Source organism: Nelumbo lutea, chromosome 1 (genome assembly GCF_056320005.1).
Source record: "Nelumbo lutea isolate HS-2025 chromosome 1, American lotus-T2T, whole genome shotgun sequence".
Lineage (NCBI taxonomy): Eukaryota > Viridiplantae > Streptophyta > Magnoliopsida > Proteales > Nelumbonaceae > Nelumbo > Nelumbo lutea.
The window spans coordinates 153,716,291-153,727,616 of NC_142684.1; the positions used below are offsets into that span (position 1 = coordinate 153,716,291).

Here is an 11,326-nt window from a genome sequence, read left to right on the forward strand (position 1 = left end):
AAAAAGAGAAGACAAAGGTCTCAAATATGAAGCAAAATCTGCAATTCTAATACATTGCAACCGTCAAAATGAAACTAGCAATTATACATAAGAACAATTAAACCCTTTAACCCATTCCAACAACCTTTCTTATTTTGTGACGATAATAATAGTACAACACCACGATCCTCATCAATTTCATTTGTCCACTACTCATCCTATAAGCTCGATTGTGTATACCCACTTAGGCTGCGTTTGGTTGGAGTGCAAATATGAACCATTATAAATTTGCACTACGATTCAGATTTGTATCCGTTTGGTTAGGTTTCAAAAATGCATCGATTTTCGATACAATTTTGTATATTTTCTTAGGTTTGTACCGAACATAGGAGAAAATATTGCTTCTATGGTTGGTAAATAGGTTTTGAGTTTTTCCAAAACCCTCGAAAAAGAGAGAGGAGAACAGCGAGATATTTTTTTTCGAGATAGAGGAGAACAGCGAGTGACTCTCAACTGCGAGCAAATGCGTAGAAACTGAGTAGAACGACTCTGAACTGCCTTCGTTTTCACAGAGGTAATCCGATCTACCTTCATTTTCCAATTATCTTCAATCTATTTGTTGTTTGTTTGGTTTTCCTTTGAAAGAATCCTAACCTCTTCATCTTTAGGTCGTGTTCGATCAAATTTTCCATTTGTTGGATTTTCTGTTTTAAGAGAGAGTCTTAACCTCTTCGTTTCTAGGTAATGTTCCATCTATCTTGCTATCTACTTCCATTTTTGGATACTAGAGTTATTACTTGTCTGTTGATTTATTTTTGATTGATTAAGTGCATTGGAACCTTTTGATTTCACCGCATTCTAGAGTTATTGCTTCTCTCATCCTTCATTTTTCTTTGCTGCTTCAATTGTACCTTATCACTCATTCCTTTCTGTTAAGTCAAAATTCCAGACCGAAGCCTAAGATAATTCAGTGACTAAAAGGAGTACATAATCCAATTAAGACTCAAGTGATTCTGCATACTTGTAACACATATGTTTGAGATTTCTAGCACAAAGGGCAAAATGTTGGTTAACATGGGCTAAGTCTGAAGGGCCATTCAAAGGTAAGCATAAGATTGAGGGTAATTGGAAGCTACCATCATTTTATTATTATTATTATTTGTTTATGCTGTCTCTAGTATTCATGCATTCATCATAGAGGAAAGTGCTAATCTCTTTCCCATCCTTCTTCTGTGTTTCAGGCTAAGCAACAACTCTTGTTAGCACAGACAAAAAGCCATGTGGATCACCTCTTACAATTGAAGACCTCAATGCCATGCCATATGCTTCTAAGGTACATGAAAAGAGTTATCTCTCCTCTCCTTCAAGGAAGATGAAATGTTTTCAGAAAAGCTTGAGAGTGTTCAATGATCTATACTCCATTTTGTATAATTACAGTGATTTTTATTTTTTATTTTTTTTTGTGGATGTTTACAAAACATTAACATCCAGTTGAGCTGACTTTAGTATTTGGATTGCTGATTAATTTGGTGTCTGCTCTTGTGCTTTTTTCTTTAATTTTTTTTCTTCCTCTTCATCTATTACCCCCTTTTCCTATGAGAGCTGTTTGGAAGGGGTATAGGCCTTTTGTTGAGAGGTTTCCTTTTCCGAGCAAGATGTGAAACTACTAACCATCTACTAATCTCCTTCTCTTTTACATCCAGCATTTGGGATTTTCCCTTTTGCTGTCTTTGGTGGCAGGTCTGATCCTCCTAGGGAGGTCATGAGGCTTTTCTACTATTCATTCTTCTCACAAAAGAAAAAAAGAGGAAAGATTCTTTGGATGAGGGCAGCTTTCCTATGCTTAATATGGGAAGAACGGAACAATAGGATTTTTAAAGACAAATCTCAGTCCAAATGGATCCTTTGGAAATCATATCCACGGAAGTTGCTCATTAGATGAAGTATATGTAAGCCTTCAAGCCTTTCACGACTGATGACATTTTCTAAAATTGAAATATTGTGCCACACTCATCAATTTATAGGGGGATAAGATGAATATGGATCCCTCTGTAACCAAATCTCAATAAATTCAATTTTTATCATTGTAGTTTGGGTAACCTTGGAGTTTCAGGTATTGGAGGTGTTTTCAGGAACGCCTTATATTTCAGGTTCCATTTGAATATAGAACTCTATAAAGGCTGAATTTCTTGCAATCTGGGCTGAGTATAGGAAAATCCTTGCAATATAGTCACATTGTGGCTGAAGGTGACTCCTAATTGGTTATTGGTTTGTTCAAACAATAAAATTCTGGTCCATGGATCTTTAGACAAGAGATAATGAAAGTAAGAAGATTAGCTGCAGAATTGGGGCTAAGGTTTTAATGGACACAGAGATCTGCGAATGACATGGATGATCATTGGCAAAAGAAGGTGCCCTTGGGGAGCAATTGTTTTATGGAAATACTTCTCGTGGGGGAAGCTTGTAATCTAAAAACCAAAACACAGAAGGGCTACAAAGACATGCTGACCTATAGTAGGGGTGCATGGCACATTGTAAATAACATCTTTTTAATAATGCAATAAAGCTTACAGTTACCGAAAAAAGTATGGAATGATGGATGTTTATGTGCTTAATTGTTTTCGGTAAACATTTCCCATAGTTAAACATATGGAACTAGAGCTACATATATTAACTTAGTACCAGCTGATCAACCAGTAGGTGGTCATGTATTTGCTCAATTGAGTGAGATTTTTCCACTTATTCAATAAAACTTTCCAAGAATTCCTTTTGTCTTTTCACTACAACACCAATGTGCATGTTTCAATGTGTTTGCAGAATTACAGGCATATACTACTGTAGTTATTTTTATTTTTGTAGAAGGAATGCATTCTCTAGGTTCAAATATTTTATTTTCATGCATTTTTCATAAAAAGAAAAGGTGGGGAGCCTAATATATCTAATGAAGTTATCAACATTCCTCAATATTCCTAATTCTTAATATATTTTTTTATTCATATTCTTAACAGGACAGTTGAAGTTCCAACCTCCCGTCTTGTGATTATTTACGGCATCTATGCTTTGATTGAAAAGTTGCAACCTCTTCTGGACCTTCGAGTATCTGTCACTGGTGGAGTTCACTTTGACCTTGTAAAACGGGTTTTACATGACATACAACGTGCTGGACAAGAACCAAAAGAAATAATCCATTGAATCTTTGAAATGGTTCTTTCACTTGCCCCATGTTAGATGTTTTTCTTTAGAAAGTTTTGATTGTGTGATAATGGTCATACAATGTCTTTTTAGATGTTTTCTTTAGATGTTAGATGTTTTCCAAGAGGGTCTCTGAAATTCTATGCTAGCCTAGCTGCTTTGAGAAAATACTTCAATGTGGCTACACTACATGATAATGGTCATAGTGAAGCTGAAAACGTGAGGGAGAAGTTTTATGATAAAGTGGTTGATGAAGGAGACAATCATAAATATTTTGACAAAAGTCAGTATTTTGATATAGATAGCTCAATAAGCAGTGGCAAGGAGAAAGGTGACAGAGAACGATGATAGAGTCATTGTTGGTGCTGTTACAACAGCTCTGGGTGCATCTGCTTTTTTGGTACACCAGCAGGTAAAGTTATCAAAACCCTTCTCATCCTCTACCATAGCTTTCATATTCTCATTGTTGGTTCTTCTGTTTTCTTATGTGATTTCTTTTATATGTCAGGAAGAGGTTCATCCATACAATTTCCACAAATTACTGTTAGTAGTAATTAATCAATTGCTATAAATATCATCCCAGATATGATCTTAAAATTCGATTTTCTTTGTATATCTCTATATGCAGATGGTTTAATTGGCACATGGAAATTGGGAAATGATCCCAGATATGATCCATCTCTTGTCCACAGGCCAATTGGATTCTTTTATTTCAAGACTTACTTTGATGTTTGCAGGATGGTTTGTCACTATTTTTTTTTGTTCCTTTATGTGGCAGGATGCTCGGGCAGCTAAGTGCCTTTTAGAAGCTCCATTTGGTAGAAGAGACCGTTGTATTTACCAAGTTGCCCGTTGTATGCCCGGATAGCTTGTTATTTTGTATATTTGTTTAATGGTGGGAGTAGCTGTAACACCATTTGGTAGCAAGAAACAGTTGTATTTGCATTCATGAAAATGTCAAACATCCACAAAAATTGTATTTTTATTTGCATCCTTCAAAACAAATGAGCTGAGTGCAAAGTGGGTGTGTAAATCTTAAACCACTTTGCACTCACATGAACCAAACATTTTTGTTTTGCACTCTACAAATTTGTATTCGTACTCCAACCAAACGGAGCCTTATCAACAACATTCATCCCAAAATTGGTTTGTATTATCACCAAGTTAAGCACAAAAATTGTCTACAAACATATTGGTTTGTTTATGGTTTGTATTCATCTAAAAAATCAGCACAAAAATTGGTTTGTGTTCATCCCATTATTCAGACAAAGCATCAAGACCAATAAAGTGTCGAAGACACCCTGGTATTCATAAAAAAAGGAAAAAAATGAACACAAAGCAGTGGCCAATGTTTTGAAAACCATATCTGACCGGATGATTGAACCAGTTGAACCGTGACCCACCCCCGAGTTGGTCCAAATGTACCCCCAAAACCGGTATATAAAAAAGCTGTGAATAACCGGCCACCCGTCTAGTTCAATCAATGAACCATAGAACCAGTTCTGGTTTTGTATAACCGGCCGGTTTTTTTTTTTTTTTTTTTTCCATTTTCACATTAAGTGCAAAAGGACAAAAAATGTCTTTTTGGGCCAAATAGGACCTTAGGTCCAATCGAATCCCAAGTTCCCAAGAAAAACCATCGATCTTCTCTCATCTTCCTCTCTGTTCAAACCTAACCTAACATCACTACCAGTGCCTCCAGCTCCGCCGCCAATGCCATTATTGTCACCGGCGACAAGTACTCGTACTCTCTCCTCCTCTTTCTGCTTCTTCTCGTAAGTGGACTTTGTTCACCATGCGCGTCCCTCTCCCTCTAAATCTGACGGCCAGTTTCCTCTCCTCTTTCTTCTTCTTCTTCTTCTTCTTCTTGCAATTGGACTTTGTTCACCACGCGCATCCCTCTCCCTCTAAAATCCGCCGTCCAGTTTCCTCTCTTTTTTTTTCTTCTTCTTCTTCTTCTCGCCGATGGACTTTGTTCACCACACCCCTTCTCCCTCCAACTACAGCAGTTGATTCCTCTCTTCTTCTTCCACTGATTTCTAAATTCCAAACTACAACATTTATTCATTACTGATCAAGTGATTAGCTTCACTCTGCAACACTTTTTTCATTCTAATTCTACAACATTTATTCATTCCAAACTGCAACATTTTTTCTTTATTCTGCAATATTTATTCATTCTGTAACATTTTTTTTTGTAACTTCTGCCTATAGGTTTGCTCAACTTGAAATTCCAATTTGATTTTTGCTTCGGAATTTGATATTTCCTTTAGGATTTCACTTCAATCCACCAAGTGGAGTCTCAAGCCAGTTGTTTAGTCTTGTAGGTTAGCCTACCTATAATTGTCTATGCTCTTTCACATAGCTGAAAATTGAAATTGATTAGAATTGTGATATTGATAAGGTAATACTAAAATAGCTGAAAATTGAAATCAGTTTTACTTTATCATGTATGCATTATAATTTTTGAATTCATGTTCTTGAAATGCCTTCGTGATGGTAATTTTAGTTAGATTTTGAAATAAAATAAAATTTGTTAATTTTTTTTTTAAATAACAAATTTAAATTGTAGGAAAATAGAACATACTTCTAGTTACAAGACACCAGAACAACAATATACAAATTCTATACTATCCACTTGTGGAAAGGCTGTCCCTACATGGAATCATTTTATTGAAGTTCCTGTTGCTGATGGTTCTAAAAGTTATGTTTGTATTGTGGATTAAATTACAAAGAGAGAGAATTATTAGAATGAAAGAAACATCTTGTTGGAATTAAAGGAGAAGGTAACCAGAGTGCTTGGCTTGAGCACTTAAAAGACTAGAAGACCTTGACGGGAAACTGGTGCTGAAAAACTAAAACACGGGAACCTTAGGATGTACTATCAGTAAATAGAATAGGGGATCCAATGTATAAACAACTTCTAAATAAAGTCTACTTTTATTCAACAGTAGTTGAGGAAACACCACACATACATGGCATAGCACAACCCTCATACTGCACGGTAGCTGAACCAAGCCTAAAGGATTAACACCTTAATTTAGACCCGGCCAACACGAAACGGCTGAGGGCGTCGGCCACAACATCTTCGCGAATAGGCTCTTCAGTATCAAACGGGCCGAACCGCTAAACAACACCGATTATGGAATTAACGCATTACTCGCCGCTGACAGAAAACGAATCCCTCTTACCAAGAGTCAGTGGCGTAACTGTCCAGCTCATTGTGATGCACTAACCACATCAATTTTATTTCCTCTTCAAGAAATAACATTGTTCTAACTTACAATCTATTTCATATAAAGTTATAATCACATTATTTTACTTCCTATATTTTTCAAACAAATAAGACAAAATCAAATACGAAGCAAAGAAAAAAAAAAAAAACCAAAATTTACACTTCCCCGCATTTACTATACAAATAAAATTTACACGGCAAACAAATGGAACTACTAAGTGGCAAACTTTGTAAGACCCAAAACAAACATGTTTGTTTCTGTAAGGGGCTTAACATCAATAAGATCCCCACTTCTTTTCTAAAATTGCAGACAGCATTCTCTGATAAACATCTTTTTCCAACACACTTTCACTGCACAAGTAATGAACATGGCTTCTACCAGTACCAGTATCGAATGTGAAATATTATTGAAAGAAGAGGGTTCTCTAATCGAACAGAGAGGAGAGAGAGCCTGGCAACATGAACATCCTCCTATATTAGCCATGTATGAATATGTTGATGAGTCGTTTTGATTCTAAACTGCCCATGGTCCTGAGTTTATCTAAGTTGTGGGTTTGGATCTGCCGAGGTTCTGTTACGCTTAATGGGCTGGGTTCGTCGAGAAATTTGGCCCGATTAAAACTAAAAATATGATGGTTGAGAGCTGGGTGGTGGCTTAATTAGCGGCCCATCATGGTCCGATCTATACATCTAACCATCGTTTCACTGCTGAGGGACAGTCCGGTCACTGGGGAGTTTGGCTTCAGTCAGTGCAAATCCGTACTTATACCATTCAAACAGTCTTTTGCAATTTTGCATGTTCCCATGAAATAAAACACATATGCATGGAGATATTCTTAATGCTAGGCTGTGACCGAAGCCAAGTTCATCACCGGGGGAGATGTCAACGCTTCACAAATAACAATGGGGATGAATTTGGAACGGGACCTGCTCCTCACACTTGGGCGCCTCACATGTACATCTACTGTGCATTGGAAACATCTCCTGTGAAAAATAACTTGCAAATATAGGAAATATTCTCAATGTATGATAAGATGTGCATGTGAAGTGCCCTATGTGAAGAGCAGATCCGTTCTCGATGAATACCGGCCCCAACCGATTGAGTGACTGGTTTTTAAATTCATAGATACCAATTTTTTTGAATGCCGATCTCCTACAATCAAAAACTGCTCAAATAGCATTAATTAGTTACGTATCAGAATATCTTCCATACATTTATTATGCATGGAGAGATGTTTCATATGCAACTTGTTTATCATGCTTGATTTTGTTTTCTAAAAATATATATGCATCATCGTTATCATTAATCAAGCCAAAACCAATTCTTTTAATTATCTGGATAAATGTGCTTATTAGGTAAATGTATATTTATCCATACTTTTTTATTTTTCAAATAAATAAGGCGGTTACCATTTTAATCCTAAAATAATATTATTAAAAAAGATAAATTTGTGTATTTATAACTTTTTCATCAGATATAAAAGTTATTTATTCACATGACAGATACTTATCCGAATAAATTATACTAAGAAAAATTAATTTTTTCATAAACCCCATAAAATCTGAAAAAAAAAAAATCTTAATCAATGAAAACCAATATCCCATTAATCAACTCCCCCCACCCCACCCCAATGCACATCTCGCCGTTCACATTACTAGCATTAATGGCTTCAATTCGATGGAATGATAATGTGAACGCATCGTATTGACTTAAGTTCAGATCTCCTACCCATGACAACCCTGCCCACGTTTATCCCAATCACATATAGAGAACATTTCGTCCATATAAATCGCCTACCTCATCGCCTCATTGGCATCACCTCACACGACGAATTCTGAGTCCCATCAAAGTGTGTCCCTTTCGTCCATCTTTTATTATTTTTTTCTCCTCAACTGATCACTGATCGATATCCTCCAATCAGTGCATCCTGACTTGATCGTGAGTCACTGATTTTTTTTTGCTTCTCCAAGAATTCTCAGTCCCGGTTGAGGTTTGAGAAGACTCCCAACTCCCATGATCAGTATATGATGAAAATCTCAATCAGCAAACAGAAGTTTTGTGCTATGAATTAAGCTGTACACAGGCTATATATATTCTATAACTTATGTGTTTGTGGGATGTGTTCAAGTGAAAAAGACATGCAACGCAGCACACTATAGTGTAGCCCTTATTCTGTCGTGAAGGATGGGGATGTAAATCCACTAGGCTGCACCCTGTTTGGACTAATCCAATGCTGCAAAAAATTGATCCAGTTCAAAAATTTGATCTAGTTCACGAATCCGATCCAACCCAATTTGAAAAAATAGGGTTAAGGTTTCATATTTAGCTACCTGAATGTGAGAATGACCCACTGACCCGATTGTTAAGTCTAATTGGGACTATTTATGCATTGTTAGAAGTTTCTATTCTTTAATTTTTTTTATTTAGTCTTTATTCTTTATTGTTTACTCTTTAAATTATTAAATGTTTAAGTTTTTTTTTATTTGAAATTTTAAGGTTAATTCCTTTAATTTTAGCATTTTTTCCATGTAGTTTTTTTTTATTATTTTTTTTAAATTTCAGTTATTTTTTGGGATGATCTGAATTGACCCATGGGTCAACCCTAACCCGAACATTTAGGGTTAGGGTCTAACATTTGATAACCCGATCCGAAATCAACCCAAAGCGTATTGACCCATCCCAATTGTCAGGTCAACTCATAGGTATCCCATTTAATTTATTGAGCTCAAATCAGGCCCCCACAATGTCCCACATCACATTCCTGCCACCGTGTATTGGGAACATCTCCCGATGATGACATCATCATTTATAGTATTACCATCGGGAGATATTCTCAATAGGGGATGTGGTGTGGGACATTGGGGGGGGGGCAATCTTTTGGGGGCTGATTTCATCTCCAATTTATTGCACTCAAATGCTACTCACAGGTACAAATACAAGGTTTTGCACTCTACAAATTTGCATTTGTACTCCTTCCAAAGTGAGCCTTAAGGGTCTTCATATTGGAAATTCCCAACAGACAATGAGAACTAGCAATCCACACACACACACACACACATTTAAATGATTAACTAATAATCCATAATTATTTAAAACATAATTTATTAAATTTCTCAAAATTTTAACGTTTAGTGTAATTTACATTAATCATTGTAATTTAATAAATTTTCATTAAAATTTTACAATAATAATTTTTGATAAAAGATACTACATTACTAATAATTAGCACAATTTACTAATCTCTATAAAATCAATAATTATAATTAACAATTATCAAATAATTTAGGGAAACTCTTTAACTAATAATCCACAATTATTTTTTAAATAAGTAATTAAAAATTAAGAAATTAATATATGAAAAAATATTCTCCAAAACTATTTAAATAATAATCCATTATTATTATTCAACTAAATAATTATTAAAAAATTTAGGAAAAATAATCTTTCAGAAATTGTTTTATAATTATTTAAATAACAATCCATTATTATTATTATTATTATTACAATAAATAATATTAAATAATTTAGAAAAATTATTAAGTCTATCCACACCAATCTAAACCACTTGGTTGACTTTGATGGTTTTACATTAATTAACAACAAATGGTTTACTTTTACTTAAAAATAATGTAATTTACCATAATTACATTTACTATACATACCTACTTAAAAATAATATAAATAATTTAGGCTTAAGAAGTAAATGATTTACATTAACTTATTGTTATTATAAATAATCAATTTACTATAAATTACTACTAATCAATAGCAATTTCAATAATTGTTTTTGAAAATTATCATAAAATATTGTAATTCATTATTGTTTAATATACTGTTAGTTAATTAGTTATAGAAAATTATTAGAAGTGCAAGGACGGCAATTTTCCTTGTAATTAAAACTGGAGCTTTACCTTACCCCACCCCAAACGGGGCAAGTTTCCTCAAATCTTAAACGAGGACGAGGCAATGATGGGGTGGAGACAGGGAAAATATTTTTGCCCCAAATTAGGGATGTGGCTTTCATATAATTCCCCAAATCTTATGGTAAATTAGTTAAATATCTATAGATTTAATATTGATTTTTAAAATATCTTTAAGTTTTCCTCATATTCTTATAATCCAAAGATCCCATAATTTCATTTATAAAATACCCCTAAATTATTATAACTCAATTCCTAAAATACCTCAAAATTCCCATAATTCTATTTATAAAATTTTATAAATTAGATTTTTTAAGTGGTTCCCTCAAGGTGAGAAAAATTTGAGAATTCCCATCTCCAACCGGAAATGAGTACCTCGCCCTGAATCCGCCCCACCACTGGGGTCGGAAAAAGATGAAATAGAGTTTCTTGTTGACTTAGGGGGGAGGAATAAGAAGGGGTGCCCCATCCCATGCATCGCACGGTCCCGCTAGTATTGATATATAGCACTAAGTACCCATTCAAAGATACTAAATCTTTACATATGGACCTAGAGTGTTAAAATGGTGGCATGCTAATGGGTTGTCATTTTATTCAGGGTTCTATCATCAGGAAGAAAGCGGAATCCAACCTTTTAAATAGGAGGTCAAATCATCAATTCATTCATTAGTCGTTTTCGAAACACGCCTCACTTGATAAATGATGTTATTCTTCATCAACAATTCAGCATCACCCATCTAACTAACCCTTTACACTGGAAAATTAAATTGAGATACGTAATTTCAGAGAACTTTTCTTTCCATGAGCAGTGAACACATATGAAGAATGGACATCCATAGACCATATATAACGTTATTTGTCTCAAATGTTCAAGTGAACTGACACAGTCGGTTGGTGGGCATGTGACAGGAGCAATACAAATGGAATGGACCACCATTTCTGAATTTTTTTAGTGATGTGGAGCCATTTATGCATGGTACCGACCGCGCGTCTTGCTTG

General features: G+C 35.0%; 1 long non-coding RNA gene across 3 annotated transcripts; it reads left to right on the forward strand.

Moving 5' to 3' along the window:
• Positions 1 to 323: 323 nt before the first annotated feature.
• On the forward strand, positions 324 to 4,156 carry LOC148878497 (uncharacterized). 3 transcript variants are annotated; one of them, XR_016102440.1, is made up of 8 exons: positions 324 to 553; positions 648 to 720; positions 929 to 1,082; positions 1,221 to 1,312; positions 1,683 to 1,928; positions 2,988 to 3,183; positions 3,473 to 3,583; positions 3,950 to 4,156. It is a non-coding gene; the product is annotated as an uncharacterized LOC148878497 (long non-coding RNA). The 3 variants fall into 3 exon arrangements; XR_016102441.1 differs by lacking the exon at positions 1,683 to 1,928 and having other exon boundaries at positions 3,680 to 4,156; XR_016102443.1 differs by lacking the exon at positions 1,683 to 1,928.
• Positions 4,157 to 11,326: the final 7,170 nt, after the last annotated feature.